Source organism: Gossypium raimondii, chromosome 13 (genome assembly GCF_025698545.1).
Source record: "Gossypium raimondii isolate GPD5lz chromosome 13, ASM2569854v1, whole genome shotgun sequence".
NCBI lineage: Eukaryota > Viridiplantae > Streptophyta > Magnoliopsida > Malvales > Malvaceae > Gossypium > Gossypium raimondii.
In genome coordinates, this window is record NC_068577.1 from 16,861,252 (window position 1) to 16,881,814 (window position 20,563).

Consider the following 20,563-nt stretch of genomic DNA (forward strand, 5'->3'; position numbering starts at 1 on the left):
GCAGTTTTTAATTTTTTATTTATAAAATCCCCCAAAATCTTTCCTTTATGTTTTATCGTAATATAATTTACTTAAACTACTAATTAATTCTATTTGCGTTTAGGTTAACTTTAATTTAGTAATCGCCTCCCTTGGATACAATCCTCAGAGTACTTACCTATTTCGTTGTAAAAATATATTACAATCTAACCCATATACTTGTGGACACTGCCTCAAATCTATATCTTTAGTTGCAATATTCACACTCTGGATGTTAGTACATTCAGAGATAGTCAGTCATCTTATCTAACTCGTTTGATAATATGTTGGATGTTTCATTGTTAGCTTGGTAGATTTGATCGGACTCATATGGAGGTTTATTCGGCTCATGTAATGATTCGTCCGGGTACTTGCTTTTATCTTTGTGGTCATAACTCTCATACGCATTGTAAGGTAGATCATCCAGATGTTCAGGCATATTCTATTCGTGGTTATGACTCTACTAGTTTTTCAAAGCTCCATTCAACCAAATTTGTCTTTCATTATTATGCCAATCATCATACCAAAAGGACAACTCATCTTACTCAGACCAGCTATCGCCATCATCAAATTTATCCATGTGTGTATCTAAGTCCTATGTTGAAGGTTTGCCGGGCTCAATTATTTCTTATGATGATATCTCTTGTGGATTAGAAAGAGACTTTGTTAGGTATTAAGGCATATCAATCTTTTTATCTTCTAACTCATACAAAGGTTCATATGAATACTCTTCTTTTTCACATTCGCTATCCGAACTCAATTGGTCCATTGAATCTCCATCAAACCAACATGATTCTACGTCATCGTATAAATTATCCCATGCCTTGCCTTCATACCAACTGTAATCATCATTAATAATGAAAATGAAAGTAAAACCAGAATAATAAATAAATAAAATTAGAACACTATATAAATTGTTCATCTTTTGACTAATATTATTTACAAAGTAATTGATTCAATAACAATTATCACTGTCGCAATCCTCGGCAACAACACCAACAACTTGACTGCCTCTCGATGTACTATCGTTGAAAGTGAAAATGTTGCTACAAAATATAGGAAAGTATGCGGCTTTTGCAAGTATATGGGTCAGGTTGTAATATAGTTTGTTTAGAACAAAAAACTTGGTAAGTATTTCGTGGATCGTACCCTAGAGATTGTAGTTTGGAGAAAACTGCTTTTAGGTTAATTACCGAAAATAACTACTAATCTACTCGAGTTACGAATTAGTAGTGTTAATCTGGATGCAAGATAATAAGAATAATAATAGCCAAATAAATTTAATTAAACCTAAATTTATTCCTAAGTTCATGTATCAACTTCTCCTATCCCTTGTTTTGACTACGCAAGTTCTTTCAGCGTAGATCCAATTGTTTTACCTGATTAACAATTTATGTAAGGTTCTAAATAATTTGTTGCTAATTAACCTAGCAGGGCTTCTCAACCTTCTACTAACCTAACTAGTCGGCAAGAACTACTCCCCTCTCGATGACACAATTCAAACAGGGGCAGGGTAAGGTTTTCACAGATAGGCAATACTAATTTTGGGTTAATTCCCACCTATATGACTTCCTAGGGTCGTCAAGCCTAAGGTTTCAGTTCTTCCTTCCCTAACCACATATATGGTAAGTGATGCTTGGTAGGTAATACTAACTTTAGGTTAATTCCTACCTAAATGACTTCCTAGGGTCATCAATCCTAAGGTTTAATTGCACTCAACTAGATCCAACCAATCCAAATTAAACACTAACTTTCAATCAATTAATTAGGTTAATACAGTTGAAACATGTGAAATACATATAAAGCATAAATTGATTCTAGTCTTTACACAAACATTCAATTTACAATGTTAAAGAAATATATATATAAAGAATAGAATAAAGAAAAGAGATGCTCATGGATTTAGCAATGAATGGGTGGCTCCGAAACAATCTCTGCTCATGAAAGTCGCACTTCGAAATAGGATCTTTCGATTACAATAACATAACGTAGGCTAAGAATAAAATAAAAACCTAAGAGTACTCCTCCCCAATGTGTTGTTCTAAGAGAGTATTTATAGATTACATGTATCATGACCTAAGTAGGTCAAATAAGGACAACTAAGCATTTTAATTTAGGTTGTGTAGACGAAAGCACCCATTCTCAATAAATTAGCCTACTTGCAACTGTGTCGCGACGTCCTTAAGCCTATGTCACGACATCGAAGGTTGTTTGATTTATTATTGGTTTTTTCAGAGTTATTTCGCGATACCGTCTAGACTATATCACAACATCCTCGGCAGGCTACTCTTTAGGTATTCTGCTTGTTGTGTTGTGACATCCCAGCTCTGTGTTGCAACACAAGGAACATTCCACTGTCTTTTTGCCCTCGAATGATGTCTTGTAGACTTAATCAACATGTTAGTATTCCTTTAGGCCCAGATTGGCCTAGAAGGTCATAAAACACAGAAAAATGCTTATTTTATTCACTAGGTCCTACGAAGGGAAACTTAATAAAAACTATATTAATTTGCTATAAGACTATCTCATTAAGTATAAAATTGGGCCTAATCTACTGCAACGAATTGTGACAGATCAAGAAGGAAAGAAATCCCTTTTGTGAAAGTACTGTGGATTAACCATAGCACGAAGGAGGCCACATGGGAACTAGAAGACGTATTCGTGAAAAATATCCTCATCTATTTGAATCAAGTAAATTTTGAGGATGAAATTTCTTTAAGGAGGGGAGAATTGTAACACCCCAAAATATATAGGGTCAAAAGAAATAGATAACCAAGAAATGACATTGCCTGTTAGTTAAGTAGTTAGCACACACCCTAGAAGCCCTAGGTTCTATCCACAACCCTCCCATTTCTTTTGTTTTTTATTTCAGCAAACTAGGATGTAAAACACTCCTAAAATAAATATTAAATGGGGTAAATACTCCACAATAGTGGGAAACAAACTAATTGGTAAAGCATTACCCTTTCCCATAAGAGACTTGCATTTGAGCCTCACATTTTTGTTTCCCTATTTATTTTCTTTAATAGGCCAAATCTAGGGAAAATTACCCAAACCGCCCCTAGGGTGCCCAAACCTTAGATATTTAATCCATTTTTCTAATTAGGCTAGGATTTTTCTTCCTTTTCCAATTCTCCTAGAATTTTGCTTCCATATTTTGTATTTCTTCCCTCTTTCTTTTCTTTACTTTTCTTTCATCAAAATTTTGTTCCATTGCTGAAAATTTTCTTGATTACCCCAAATCAAAATCTATTCCCAATTTTAACTCATTTTTCAAAAGGATTCGTGATCGCTATTAGAAACATTATTCGATCGTTGCCAAGAATCGGTAAGAACATTCCAATCACAATTTTAGATACTAAATTCCTGTAGATTTTCTATCCACGCTAATTTTAGGATTAATTAAACGATCTTTTACAAATCTTGCCAAAAATTTCTTGTAATCTTAATAAATCTTAAAATTGATATTAATTCTTGCATAAATTTTGTTTGAAGGACTCGATTAAGGTACCTCGAATTAGATTTAAGCGCGAAGAATGACAATCGAGATCCCGAAGGCAGGTGTGTGTTATTTTACAAGTGAATCGAGGCAAAACCATGCCTAGGATAGGGCCACACCGGCATGTGGGCCACACGTATGGACCACACGACCCCTCACACGACCATGTCTCCCCTGAAATCCTTGGCTTATTCGTGAACAGCCAAGACCTTTCCAAATGGCTCGCTACACAGCTGTGTCTCCCCTGTAACCTAAATTTTAGAATTTCCACATAGGCACCGTCTCGCACAGAGATGTGTAACCCCTCGAGACGGTTGGGTCACACGGTCGCGTTCCCCTGTTATCAGATTTTGCAATTTTTTTCGAGAAATTTTATGATTTGATCAGTTTAGTCCATGAATGATTTCTGAACTATTTTATTGTTTTATCCCTAGTAGTATGAATTATGTTAAAATACATGATTGACTGAACTAATATTGTACTTATATATAATTGCATGATTTGTGAATAGTACATATGAATATTGAATCAATATTTGCGATCGTACGTACAACATACCTTATGTTAATGTTAAATCGAACATATGAAAAGCATGACTTTTGCTACTGAATTGCCATGTATAAGTACATTAATTGCTACCATATTGATATGTATTAAATATGCCACATTGCATTTCATGGGGTGGGACAATATGAATGATGGAAGTTTGGCATTCTATCTATAAAACTTTTGTTGTGCACCCACAGCCAGAGTTAGATTTCAGTTGCGGGTACTTGTTGTGTATCCACAACCAGAGGCAGATTCCATCTGCAGGTTAATTGTTGTGTAATCTACAATTTAAAGTAGATTTTATCTATGAGACATTTGTTCTGTACTCACAGCCAGAGGCAGATTCCATCTGTAGGGACTTTGTTGTATGTCCACAGCCATTGGCAGTTTATTTGTGAACCAGTAGTGGTTTATCCACAATTCGACGTGTTGGAGGATGGAGTTCAAGAGAACTCCCATCGTGGTGTGTAGCGGTGGAGTAGGATCTATTATGTTAAAATTAAAACTGTATGACATCTATAAAATCATGTGCATAGAAATCTGGAATTTTTGTTATTACATATATGTATATATATATATAAGTATATTGTGGGCAATCCAAAAATTTGTTATTCTGATGGTTAAATTGAAAAAATTGATACTCTAAACTGTTGTTTGATTGCGATTATTTTATGCGATATTATTTAATATGTTTTATCTATTGTTTGCACTAATTTGCTTATGAATGAACTCACACTAAGTGTCATAGCTCACTCCCCATTTATTTCCATCCTTACAGATAACCCACCAGGTTAGGACGCAGACACGACTTCTGGAGGGTCTCGGCTCGATTTCTATCTATTGAATTATTTAGGCTTATTAATTGAGTTATTTTATTATTCAAAGTCTGTAAAACTTTATTTTGAACTGTGGTATGAGACTTAGGATTTGAGTTTGTTTATATTTTGCATGACATTTAATTTGAATTTTAGGATATTGAGTTATGATTATTAGTGAGTTATGCATGAACCCTAGTTTTTATTAAAATCAAATAGATATAAATTTTCAGCTGCTAATTTGTAAATAAGATTTTGAGTAATAAATAAATTTGTAATTAATTAAGTTTCTTTCAAAGATAATCTAATATTTTAAAATGACTACTTTGAGAACTCGAATAGCTAATTGGGTCACTTCAGTGGCTAATGTAATCATTCAAATTCGGGTCTAACATCTAGACCGGATTGGAGAGGTTACATGTAGGCTCATTAAGCGTAGATGTTGGCCACGTGTTTAAATAAATAGAAAAATAATTTTTAATTTCACCGATGGATTTAATTCGTATGCAGGGCGAAGCCAAAATTTTTTTAAAGAAAACTGAAATTGAATTATAAATTTTTAAGAGATCCAAATATAATTTATCATATATAAATTTATAATTCCCATATTTTTGATAAAACTAAATCTTTTTCATATTTAAAACAGTCAAAGTAAAATTTTACTATAATTTAATTTACAATTATATTATTTTTTAAAAAACGGAACTGAAACTTTTATTAAAGCTCCTGTAGCTTCGCTATGTTTGAATATAATCCTAGTGTTTTAAAAGGTAACTGCACATTGATTTTCATTTTAATTTTTTGGTAAGCCTTTGATATAACTTCTATTAAAATAAGATCAGCACACATACCTTTACGAGGCCACATTGTTTTCAAAAAGATTTCCAAAGCTGTTTTTGAGAACCACCAACTCTGCCAAATTTGAATCAAAATGCCATAGAAGGACTTGAAAACAGCGCTTGAAATCCGGACCTCAAAATTTATTTACTTTTGTAACATTAAGATACAGTCAATTCTCATACAATGATTTATTCCTTTGCATCATTATACAAGCCCTTTTTGAAGTCCACCGAAGAACCACTCAAAGATTTTCCAATCTCTAAGGTTCAAAAGAGAGACAAAAGAAAAAGACAAAGTGATTTCTCCATTTCATCGTTTCAAAGATCTGTTAAATTAGTAAAAACATTAAAGATAAAGATCTAACATCTAGGGTTCCACTAATATACACCTACCTCAATTCTGTCATTTGTGTAATAGTAATGATTTGCTTTAATTAATTATTGGTTCACATACATCAAATTCAAACTTCAAAATAACTCTTTTCTTTACCTCTCAATTAATTTGACTTATTAATTTAATGGTAAATTTACATCAACTTTAAATTAATTAGCATGAAATTTAAAATTCGATAATTATATTTGTAAATTATTTTCTCCTATCATTATAATGTACTTAGTTATTTGTATTAAAAAGTAATAATAAATTGACTCTCCTACAAGCTTACAATAACAGAAAAGGAAGAAAGAGAAGCCACTTTACAACTTGCTCTTGCTGCTCTTAAGATGCACTTAGAGAAAAAGACTCCAATTGTTATTATTACTGCACTCTTCCATTAAAGAATCTAGTTGGATATCACATTGTTTGTTGATGCTTTGATGGCCTTCAGCTCGTCTTTGCAGAGTAATGAGTGTGTATCAATGTGGTCATACAAATAATAACAGTGTAACTCATAAACTCTTAATCGCTGCAGTTGTCAAAGACCCTACCAAAAAAATTGTAAGAGCCAATGCATGGGTGTCTTGCAGAAATGACCAAGAATCATGACTGATAATCAATCATTCTGGAATCTGACAATTTAGGAATGCTGCAACCCAAGGTCACTAACAGCAGTTTAACATTGCTGTTGTGAAATAAAAATGTTTTTAAAAAGTTTGTTCCTTTTAAAAAATATATGTTTTTAAAAAATATTATCAAAAAAATGTAACTTGTTTTGATATTATTCTCAAAAATTATGGTTAAAAGTTAAAAGGCACATATATTGAATATTAAAAAAAGGGGTAAACTATCTGCTAGAGTTGTGTGACTCAAATTCTAAGAGATTGCTTGTAAGTCAAGTTAAACAAAATATATTTTCTTTCTCGAAGATTTAGAATTTATTAATATAATATATTTAGCATTTATTAACATAACATATTTGACATTGATTATAATTAGATTTTTTCAACCTATAAATAGATATAGTCGAAACTCCTCTTGTATCATTCGAATTCGATCTTACTGAATTTTCTTCTCTTCTGCCAGTGATTTTTTTCCCGAAAAGGTTTTCACGTAAAATTCGTGTGTTCTATTTTTCTTTATTTTTCTTTGCAATCTCTCTACATTGTCATTATCGACGTTCAGTTTTTAACACTACCAAAATAGTCAATTTTATTTACCTCAGGTTACATTTTAGTCACTTATGATTAAAATGTTACGTTTTAGTCACTTACATTAACGTGTTGTAACATTTTAGTCACTGAGTCGTTAACAATGTAACGGTAAGCTGACGTGGCACATTAAATCATCATTTGAAACAAAAATTTTAGGTTAAATTATACAATTAGTTCCCATATTTTTTTCATTTTTTGCAATTTATGTTTTTTTCTTTTAACTTTCCTTTTTTTTTCTTTTTTTTTAATTCTCTTCTGCTTCTCCCTCTGTTTTCCTCCATTCTCCATCTCTTTTAAAATAATTTTTACTATGTTTTCCATTTGTTAATTTTCTTTTATGTTTATGAGAAAAGAAAGGTGAAAGTTAAAATCAAAACAAAATTTGCTTCGCATATTCTCACTCCACAAGTACAAACCCTCATTGTCCATAATTACTTTAACAAACCAATTTGGATCTTTCAATGACCTAGTCCACAAGTTCACCTCACTCGAAGACCTCGCCAATGGTGACTTATGGTAGTCCACCCTCAACAAAATTTCTCGAGCCCGTTTCTTTAACCTCCTAACCAACCCCCATGACCACCTTATATATCTTACCTACAACATTTTCGCCCTCTCAAAACCAGATTGTTTCATGGATTCTTCAAATGAGCTCTACACTCTCAATGACTAAAACGACCATCATACAAATGTACCCTCAATATTACTCAAACCAGTTTGGTTCCATGCTCCCTTTTTCTCTTCAGTTCATCCATGCTTGGCTTCAAATCAAATTTTCTTGGGAATATCCAAAAAGGTTTAGATCAATTTTATTGTTTGCTTAATTTTATTTGTTAGAAAATAAAAGAAAAGGAAATGAACAATCTACACGATTCTGTGAAAGTTTAGAAATGGAAAAAAATGTTTTGAATATAAAGAATTCAATTTATGTTTAGATTTGATTAAGGATGTGGTTTGTTATATTGATTAGTTAGATCCAATAAGTTTCAAAGTTAAGTTATATTCAAATCGAGATTTGATTAAGAATGATTGACATTCGGTTTTGAGTGAAATTCAATTTAGGAATCATGTGAAAGAAACAAGGACTTGGTTTATTTAGTGCTAAAGATTATGTTTATTTAGTGAAGAATATGAGAAGAGAGAAAATAAAGAAGAAGAAGAAAAGAAAAATAAAGAAATAAAAAGAAAAAATTAAATTATTCAAAAAACAAGTATAGGGACTAGTTTTAACAAATGAAAACATAAAAATTACGTTAAAAGAAATAGAGAAGGAGAAAATAGAGAGAGAAAGAGAAGGAATGGAAATTAGAGAAAAGAGAGATAAAAGTTCAAAGAACATAAAAGAAAAAAATTAAATTGTTCAAAATGAAAAAAAAATTTATAGGGACCAATTGTATAATTTAACCTAAAATTTTTCTTTGAAATGATGATTTAATGTGTCATGTCAGCTTACCGTTACACCGTTAACAACAATTAACACTCAGTGGCTAAAATATTACAACATTGTAACACCAATATCATGTTTCTGTTGTCGAAATAAGATACCGAATGTTACCAGTCAAGTTGGAACAATTAATACGATTTACATTCAATAATTAATTCGATTTTATAATTACAAGTGATATTCAATATAAAAGAGATCATTCGGTTTTGGGTCTTAAATCGAGCTTTCGAAGCTCTAGAAATAAGTTACAAACATTCAGGGACCAAATCGGAACAAATGAGAACTTTTAGGAAAATTTCAAAAATTTTCAAGTCAGGGGTCACACGGCCGTGTGTCTAGGCAATTTTAAATAAGATGATTAATTTTTATCTTATTTTAATGAAATTTAAATTATTAACATAATTACAATTTTACCCTTTAATTTCACTTAATATTTTAGCAAAAAGGAAACCAAAACCGTCCACTATCCCTTTAAATGGTATATTTACCATTTAAGGGTCTTGCCTTACATTCCCATTATCGTTTGATGCCTTTAATCTATAGAACTCCACTTTTACAGTTTTTATTATTCAATCATTTTCACTTAATTAACTATCTAAACGATAAAATTTCATAACAAATTTTTAACACAACATTAATAACCTTGTGGCACTCAAACCACCATTTTCGATCTTACACATCAAAATTGTGTCCCTGAAACTATTATTTTCAATCATACTGGAAAACAGATTAATTAGTAAATCCTCAATTAGTTAGGAATTAATTGCAATTTACCAAAATCTAGAGAATTTCATATCATTTCTATTATTAGGTCATTTAAGGAGACTCCAATTACACCATTAGTCCTTTAATTATTTTAAAATTTAACTAACAAGTTTATTTTCAATTTAATCCTAAATTAATTAGGATTAAATGAGCAAATAGCCCAATAGTTAGTGGATTTAATCATACCACCACCGCTTGGACTTTTTGACCATGGTCTACTTACCATTTTGGTCCTTTTACTATTTTAAATCTATAGTAATTAGTTTTTACCTCTTTTACAATTTAATCATTTTACCTCAATTAAGTAATAAATCATCAAAATTACGGACATAACTTCAATTCACATATAATTTGACTCTATAAATATTTAATAAAAATATTTACGGCTTTATATTAAGGAAACAAGGTCCTAATACCTCATTTTCAATAACCACTTGAATTTTGAACCTAATAACTTACACTAACTTTAGATTCAATTGTTTAAAATCATCAAATCAAAATCCAATATAAAATTTACTATTAACTCATATAATTTTAATATCAATTATACGAAATTACTCATTGGATTTGTGATCCCAAAACCACTGTTTCAGTCACCATTGAAAAACGAGTTGTTACAAACACAATAATGTAAGTGGCTAAAACGTAACATGTCAAACATAAGTAACTAAAATGTAACTTGAGACAAACAAAAGTGGATATTGTGATAGCTTACCCTTAAAAACTAAATTAATTTATAATATATTTAAATAATTTAATATAATTATACATGAAATATTTTTTTAAGTAATTAATAATTTATTTGAAAATTTAATTATGCATGAAATATTTTAAATAATTACAATATAATAATTAATACTTAAATAATTTACTATAATGATATTTGTAAATAGAGGTGATCATGGGCCAGGTTCGGGTCAGGCCCAGACAAAATTTTAGGCCCGTTTTCTAGGCCCGGGCCCGGCTCGGCCCGAAATATGGACCTAAAAATTTGTCCAAGCCCGGCCCAGCCCGACCAATATTAAATTTTACAACACCAAAATAGAATATTTTAAAAATAAAATAACATATTAAATTTTAAAAAGTATATTTGATTAAAAATAAAAATATATATATATTTAATATATAATTCGGGCCAGGCCGGGTCAGACCCGGGCCAAAAAAGTTTTACCCGAGTCCCGGCCCGTTTTCTAAACGGGCATTTTTTTTGCCCAAACTCATATTTCGGGCCTATATTTTTACCCGAACCCTTCCATTTTTCGGGCGGGCCGTCGGGCTGGGACAGGTAGCCCAACCCATGATCACCTCTATTTGTAAATAATATTTAAATAACTTAATATAATGATAGATAAAATATAAATTAATCTAAAATTTTAAATATATTTTAAATATTTAATATATAATATTAATCTAAATTTTTATATCCATTTTAAATAATTAATATAAATAAGATTATTTTGATTAGTTTAGCTACAAAGCGTAATAGCCAAAGTTGAAAGCACCTAAATACTATCTTTGCTTTTGGGTCGAAAAATACGTTTTGAAAGCACTTTTAACACTAAAAGCCAAGTGTTTCGCATTGTTTATGGGGGTGAAAAAGACCTTTTGGCCCTATAAGCAATGTTGAACAAGGTTTAAACTATTAGTAAGTTTACATTTTGGTTACTCAATTTCAAAAAGTTATAAAATGTTTCTATTTAAGTCACTAGGTTATGTTTTTTTTTTAATCTAGCTAATGGACTCCAAGTAATGATTTGACAATTGATATAGTGGATCAGTACTCATTGACAAGTAGAATAACATAGCTTAAATCCAAGTCGATTTGACAATCAATATGAGAGATCAAAGAAGAAACAATTTCTGATGACGCACAAGGAAGATCAGATCCAACGAAACATTCTTGCTCAAAGGTATCCTTTAACTGATAATTGGGTTCACTTACACATTGTTGGTGCTGTTAATGTTTCTACAGGAATTGCGTCCACTGTGGGTGTGGTGAGAAACCATCTCGGCGATTGGATCATGGGGTTTAATCATTTCCTGGGTAACTGCTTTGTTTTTTATGCCAAGCTATGGGGTATTTTGGATGAGCTTACCTTGTTAAAGGAATAGGGTTTGGAGAGAATTTTGATTGACACAGATAATATCGAAGTGGCCCAAGTTCTACAAAAGGACTTCCAGTTAGTTCGATCTCTTCGCTCATTAGACAAATTCGAAAATTGCTACAACATAAAGAGTTTTGGGTGCAAATAGATAAAGCCATACAATAGCGACTTTAATAGCCCAATAACTTAAATGAAAACTTTCAAATACTTCAATGACTATTTTATAACTTTTTGAAGTTGAGTGACCAAAGTAAAGTTACTAATAGTTTTGTGACATTGGGTGTAGTTTACACTCTCTTTTTTTTTGGTATTGGTTAGTATTGATATCAAATTCTTTCTGTAATGTTTTGGACTTATTGTTATTTTTAAAAATATTTAATATATGTATATATAAAATATTTACAAATATCAAATAATAATATTAAAAGTTTTTCAAATATAACATACTATTCAAATATATAAAATTCTTATCAATCAATTTCACAAATAAAATCCATCATTAAACAAATCCAAAATTAATAAGCAAAAAAAAATCTTTTTCTACATTAAACAATAAAATCATCTCATACTAAACCTATTCAATGGCAGGGTTACTTATCCAAGTTTGAAGGTTCAATCGAAATTTGAGAGAGTTTGGACAAAAATATTAAACTCAAAAAATTAGTTCAAGTGAAAACATAGGTGCATTTAAAGTATGTGTTGGGCTTCAATATTCAAAGCCCAAGCTCGGCCTAGCTTAACCTATTTTTAAGTTTATAATATATATCATTGTCATTTACTTTATACATTATGTAATTTATAACATAAGAAAAATTGAATATATTATAATATAATGTAAATATTAAAAAGTCTATAATATATTTATGTTTCAAATTTTAAAAAATTATATATAATGATAGTAAAATATATATAATTAATACATATTAAATAAAAATATAATATATTTTTAAAACTAATATGGACTATCCAAAACAAGTTTGGGTTAGTCATTGTGGTAAACCAAGACACATCTTAAAATATTGCAAGATAAAAAGAAAGATTGATAATTTAAATCTAGATGAAAAATAGAACAAAAAATTGAAATTCTTTTAGAAACAACTTCCTCTAAAAATGATACGTCCATCGAATCGATGAATTACAAGTAGACCAATTACATATAACATCTTAATCATCGATGAAAATTAACCTTCAATAAATATGTTAACTAAGGATCAAAATTTATGATTGAAGTTATTGATAAAAAAAGACCCATAACTTAATAGAGAATATCTTTTAAAATTAAAATCATCATTAAAAGATAAAATAGAAAAGAAAAGAAATTATCCCTAGTCAATCACAAATGGACAATATGCAAGATATAATATTTAATAAATATGAAAAAACAAAACCCAAACAAATTACAAATTTTGAATTACAATTGAAAATAAAACTTATTAAATTGGAGCTTTCCTAGCTTAAAAATGAACAACAAGAGAAGAAAAAACAAGTGCAAACTTTAAAACATGAAATCCCAGAAGATAGTTCTTCAGAAACTGAACCCCAGCCTGAAGAAAATACAAAAGAATATATGATGGTTCTCACTGAGGTATCTATCCAAAGATATTTAATAAAAATAAATCTCATTGTAAATAATGAATTTCAATTGGGAACAATAGCCCTTTTTGACACAGGAGTAGATAAAAATTGTATTAGAGAAGAAGAATTCCAACAAAATATTATGACAAAACATCGAATATCTTAAAGCCAAAAATGGTAAAAACTCAAAATTACTTACAAAATCGCCAATGCATAAATATGTAACAAAGGTATAAAATATCAAACATGTTTTTAATGGTAAAGATATTACTCAAGATGTCATATTACGAACCTCATTCATATCCTTACTCAAGCCATATAAAGTAAAAATAAATTAATTTTAGCCAAAGTTTTAAACACTAAGATAGAATTTCTTTTGAGAAAAAACCAAAATAAGAAATCTCAAGCTATTAAAATCTTTATCCATCTATATGGGCAAATCAATAATTTAATTAGTCATAAACATAAGCAAATTTCTTTTCTAAAAGAAGAAATATGTTCTGAAAAATTGACTGAACAATTATAAAAAAGAGAAATTCAAAAAAGGATAAAAAAAATTAAAGACAACATATTGTTCTAAAATTTCTAATGCTTTTTGGAATAGGAAAAACCATGAAATGTAACACCCCAGACCCGGCCTGAACGTTATGGTCGAATCTGGCGATGTCACATGGTAGTGTGTTTGAAAACCGTAGCTTGTGTTGGGAAACCGTAACTTTGCTAAATATATTTTCCGTTTAGCGTTCTTGCATTATTATTTATTAATTCTAATATTGTGTTAATTACTCATTCGAAAGCTTTCAAAATGTTTAATCTATGCGGAAGCTTTTTAAAACAGATTGCATAATCGTGACTATTTTGTTAAAACGTTTGGTTCTTTTGAAAACTCGAATTTTCCTAAAACTAGTAATTATAAATTGAAAATCCCAAATTTAAGAAAAATCCTTAGAGGCCATATTTACAATAAAATTCTCAAATAAATTTTAAAATCATAACTAAGTACAAAACATAGTCAAATAAGGTTGTGTGGCCATCGCTGAGTCCTCCGCCGCACTGATCTGCCCAAGCCTAGGGATTACCTGTATAGATAAATCAGAAGGGTGAGTTTACGAAAACTCAGTGTGTAAACCCATATAAGCAAGCACTCAGAATGCAATCATAGTATGGGCCTAAGCCCATTTCAGTAATAGTATCAATTTCAGTTAAGGCCTTAGCCCATTACCGTATCAATATTCAGTACAATAATAGTTATGCTGTATCAATTCCTAACCTGCCAGCCTCTACACTCCAACTCCATCCAACCCTACACTCCATGTGGGGCTATAATCAACCCACTCATCCCTACACTCCAAAAAGTACCAGATGCGGCACTAGACAGTAGTTTGCAGCTGAGCTACCAGTAAATTAGGCTCGAGGCCTTTCAATACACTTCCTCCGAACATTATGATTCCCAACCCAATGTAATACAATATACAAATATGACATGCTATACATAATATCATGCATGTAAACCGGACATACAACATCAAATCAGTGGGACATCATCATACTTAATCATATCAGTCACACAGTCATTTCAGTCAATTAGGGGTCTAGGTAAGCTCACTGACCCTACAATAGGTCCACAGTTGACTCGGGTTACCCGTGCAACCTGAGCAATAAAATAGTAAAAGTGGGCCTACAAGCCTTTGATGTTCCCCCGTGTGTTCCCACATGCCCGTGTGGCCCACATGGCCGAAATTGGCTTTGGCCGTGTAGTTCACATGGCTTGGCCTTAAAAAAATACCACACGCCCATGTGGTTCAACCATGTGGGCCCACATGGCCCAATTCGATCCAACCCATGTATCGCACGCAGCCAACCTCGTCGATCACACGCCCATGTTCGATCACACGGCCTACCAGACAGATGGCCACACGCCCATGTGGCGTCGACAACCTCATTTTTTAGCTTTTCGTTGTTTCCCGTTTACAGTGTTATAGTTACACACCTGCTTCAATTTTCACGTCCAAAAACTCCCGAGCACACCTATACCTAAAAACAAAAATAAACACTAGGTTAATCATTTAAACCATCAAATTTCTCTAAATCCCGAAGAAGAGTGATCATCTTTCGAGCAATAAGCCATTACCTTATAACGAGTAGCAGGAATTCTCCGTTTTCAGAATGTTGGCGAGCGATTAACAGCCCTCTGATAAACCCCTAAACCAAAAGAATCCATATTAACACTTGCCTAAATCCTAGTTTAAAATTAATCAAAACTAAACTTACCAGAAACGCGAAGAGAACGATGCGCAGAAAGAGAGTAGAAATAAAAAGGACCGGAAAAGGGAAAGTTAGCAAGGCGAAGGTTCGACTAAGGAAAGAATAGGGAAACGTTAATAGACTCTTAGAAAGAAGGGAAGAAACCAAAAGTTGAGAAGAAAACCAATACCGCCTTATTTCACATACCGAACAGACGGAAACGAAGGTTGCCATAAACGAACGATTGAAGCCAGGAAAAATAAAAAGAAACGCTAAGGGTAGGGGGAGGGAAGCGAAATTTGGCTACAAGGGGAGGAATTAAGGAATGAAAATAGTAGAGATGGGAAAAGAAATCGTCAGAAAGATGGAAAGAAAATCGACTCTTTTTTTTTTCAAAAAGAAAAGAAAATGATCAGATTTTGAATGTTTTCCCCATATTCCCATATTTTCCCCCCACTTACCCCTAAATTCACTCCCACACTTCCCCACACCCCTCAAACACTCCTTAACCGTCCACTACCTCCCCATACACCTCAAAAACTCAGTATTTTACCATAACACAAACTCCTACGTGGCACAAGCAGCAAAAATAAATCCTATTTGCACAAGTACGGGTTCGAACTTCAGATCTCTTGCTCCTTAGCTCTCCACTTAACCACCAAACTAGCAAACCATTCTGACATAGTTTACTAATATTTAATTATAATCCTACTGACTCGTGACAGGGCTTTGTTCAGAAAAATACAAAAATTTTCTCAAGCCAAGGCTTGAACTTAAGACCTCACACACACACCCAGAGCACTTAACCACTGAAGCAGATACATAGTTGTGTCATAAATACACGGAAAAAATATACAAACTTTGGGGCGTTACAACTCCACCCCTAAAAGAAATTTTCGGCATCAAAATTTTACCTGATCAAAATAGATGAGGATACTGCTGACGCATCGTATCCTCAGGCTCCCACGTGGCCTCCTCAGAACTATGATTACGCCATAGAACCTTAATCAGTGGGATGGACTTTCTCTTTAGAATCTTTACGTCGCAATCCAATATTTAAACCGGCTCTTGCTCGAAGGTTAGATCTGGCCTAACCTCGATCTTCTCAACAAGAACAATATGTGTGGGATCATAACTGTAGTGCCTCAATATCGATACGTGAAAATAATCGTGAATCCGGTCCAACTCTAGAGGTAGCTCTAACTGGTAGGCAACCGGTCCCACTCGTTTTAGTATGTGATAGGGTCCAATAAACCTAGGGCTCAACTTGCCCTTATGACCAAATCTCAGTACCATTTTCAATGGCAAGACCTTAAGAAAAATGAAGTCTCTCACAGAAAACTCAATCTCATGATGCTTTAGATCTACGTAAGACTTCTGTCTATCGAACGTCGTTTTCAATCGGTCTCGAATCAATCTAACTTTATCCTCGGTATCAGAAACTAGTTCAGGTCCCAGAACATACTGCTCGTCCAACATGAAGTTGTACGACACCTATGACAATATAATGCCTCGTAAGGTGACATTTGAATGCTAGACTGATAGCTATTGTTATAAGCAAACTCTGCTAGTGGCAGATAATTCTCCCAACTGCCTCGAAAGTCAATGACACAGCTCCTCAACATATCCTCTAGTATCTGAATCTTGCTCTCAGATTGACCATCTGTTTGAGAATAGAACGCAATACTGAAGTTCAATCTTGTACCTAAAGCTTCATGTAGCTTCTTCCAGAACTGAGACGTGAAGCAAGGATCCCTATTAGGTATGATCGAAACCAGTACCCCATGCAGTCTCACTATCTTAGACACATACAGTTTAGCCAGCTTCTGCATCTAGTAGTCAGTGCGAATCGGTATGAAATGGGTGGACTTGGTCAATCGGTCCATGATAACCCATACAGAATCCTTCCTAGTGGGTGTGAGGGGTAACCCACTAACGAAGTCCATAGTCACTCGCTCCCACTTCCAAAGTGGAATCTTAACTGGCTGCAATAAACCCGAACGTAACTGATGCTCTGCCTTAACATGCTGGCAAGTCAGACATTTACCCACAAAATCGGTAACCTCTCGTTTAAGTCCTGGCCACTAATATAACTCAAGAAGGTCTCGGTACATCTTATTTCTGCCAGGATGCATAGCATAAGGGCTACTATGCGCCTCTCTCAATATAGACTGCCTCAACTTAGTATCATTTGGTACACAGATTCTCCCACAGAAATAGAGTACCCCTTTGCTATTCAGTCCAAAATCCACAGTTTTCTCACTCTTAATTTGTCGAAAGTGAAGACCTAAAGACTCGTCCTCCAATTGTTTACCCTTAATATGCTCTATCCACGTCGGTTTAACTTGGAGTTCGGCCACCAGACTACCACCATGAAATAAAATAAGACGAGCAAACATCACCCTCAGATCAGTCACAGCCCTACGGCTCAGTGCGTCGGCCACCACATTAGCCTTACTAGGATGGTATTCAATCGTACAGTCGTAGTCCTTAAGCAACTCAATCCATCTACGATGCCTAAGATTTAGCTCCTTCTAAGTGAGGAGATACTTGAGGCTCTTGTGATCTGTGTAGGTGATACACTTTTCACTATATAGGTAATGCCTCTAGATTTTCAATGCGAACACCACTGCGGCCAACTCTAGGTCATGCGTTGGATAATTCTCCTCATTAGTCTTAAGCTAATGAGACGCATACGCTACCACCTTACCCTCTTGCATCAATACACACCCAAACCGACGTATGATGCATTGCTGTAGACAGTAAACTCTTCTTCACACTCTGGCTGTATCAAAATAAGGGTCTCAGTCAGTACAGTTTTGAGCTTCTCAAAGCTCTCTTGCTGTGCATCAGTCCAGTTAAATGGCACACCCTTACGTAATAACTTAGTCAAGGGTATTGTAATCAGTGAAAAACCCTCCACAAATCGTCGATAATACCCTGCCAGTCTCAGATACAATCTTAGGCTGTTCCAATCCAACACTGCTTCAATCTTTCGAGGATCGGCCCTAATCCCCTCAGCAGAAATCACGTGGCCTAGAAATGTTACTTCCTGTAACCAGAACTCACATTTACTGAACTTGGCGTACAGTTTTTTCTCTCGCAAGATCTGCAGAACCTCTCTGAGGTGTTTATTGTGCTCATCCTCAATCTTCGAGTACACCAGTATGTCATCAATAAATAACACCACAAACAGATCCAGATAGGGCTAGAACACTCGGTTCATCAGATCCATGAAGGCTGCTGCTGCATTTGTCAGTCCAAATGGCATCACTAAGAACTCGTAATGATCGTATCAAGTCCTAAATGCTGTCTTGTATACATCAGTCTCCTTAACCGTCAACTGATGATATCCTGATCGGAGGTCAATCCTGAAGAAAACTGAAGCCCCTCGGAACTGGTCAAACAGATAATCTATCCTCGGTAAGGGATATTAATTACTTGTTTAATTATCGATAGCCAATACACATATGCATGGATCCATCCTTCTTTTTCACGAGCAGAACTGGTGCTCTCCACGGAGACATACAGGGCGAATGAACCCACGATCCAGTAACTTTTGAATCTAAGCCTTAAGCTCCACAAGTTCTTTCGGTGCCATTCTATAGGAAAAGATAGACATCGGAGCTGTACTAGGAAGGAGCTCAATCCCGAACTCTACTTTACGATTTGGAGGTAACCTAGGTAGCTCTTAAGGGAAAACATCTAGAAAGTCGTTAACCGTCCTGATATCCTTAACCAAAGAACCCAAAAATCTGAAATACTGATGTAGGCCAAATACGCCTCACATTCTTTACGAACCAACTTTTTCACCCTCAATGAAGAAATCACATTCGATAAGTAATTCTGTCGTTCCCCAATTACAACTACCTTGCTATCTTCTTTAGTTCTCAGTAGAACCCTTTTTGTGGCACAATATAAACTCACTTGGTGTTTAACCAACTAGTCTATTACCAGTATCATATCAAACTCTCCAAAAGGTAGTTCCATCAGATCAACCAGAAAATATCCCTTAAACCTCTAAAGGAACGTCTCTAAACATCTTATTTACCCTTACTGATTGTCCTAGGAGACTCAGTACAGTCACCTCACTCGCAATGCTCTCAACCAAGATACCCAAGTTCTCAGACACCGTACAAGCTATATAAGAGTGAGTGGATCCTATATCTATCAGTGTAGTATAAGGTACATTATAAATAAAGAATGTACCCGTAAGAACGTCTGGAGCATCTTCATCCTCTCAGCGACGTGCAAAATAAACTAGAGTCAGCTACCTCGCCTCAATATGACCAGTACTTCTGCCCGGTGCTATCTAACCACGGCCTAACCCATTACCACCTCTGGCCTGACCACGGCCTCTCAGTGGTTACTGAGCTGCTCTCGGTGGTGGTGCAGTACCAGTATCCAGAGCTTGCATCTGACCGGACCTCCGCAGACACTCTCTAATACGATGATCTAATGAACCGCACCTCAAACAAGCCCCAGTTCTTTTCCAATACTCGCCCTGATGGCATCTACCACAGTCAGTATAAGGCGGCTGCCCAGTAGCAGCAATAGGAGCCCTAACTCTAATGGGCCCATCAACTCTAACCTTTTTCTTAGGCCTCTGAACAAAACTCGAGGGCTCCGAATCCCTCTTGCTCCTACCTCTCTCTCGGTTGTGACGCTTAGCACACTTCACTTCCTCGGTGATCTTTGCCTTATCCACTAGTGCTGCAAAGTCTCGCTCGTACTCAGTCGCCACCATTCCTCGCGCATAGAAGCTCAATCTCAGAAATTCAGCCTCATACTCGACCACCGATCTATCTTCCTGAGTCAGATTTAAGAACTCCCTCCTACGGGCATCCACAGAACTGGCCCGCACATACTTCCCCTGGAAAGCAGTCTTAAGAACTCCTAGGTCAATAGATCAGGCTGAGTGCCCTCCTTAATAGTGAGCCACCACTGATATGCCTCATCACGTAACAGCAATACACCACCCTTTAATTTTTGCTCGGGTGTGCAGTCTAGATCATCCATAATCCTCTTTGTGGCCTCTATCTAGTACTTAACCATATTAGGGGAAACTCCAACAATACCCCTGAAACGCTTAGCTTCGTTAGACCAAAGTCGTTCCGTAA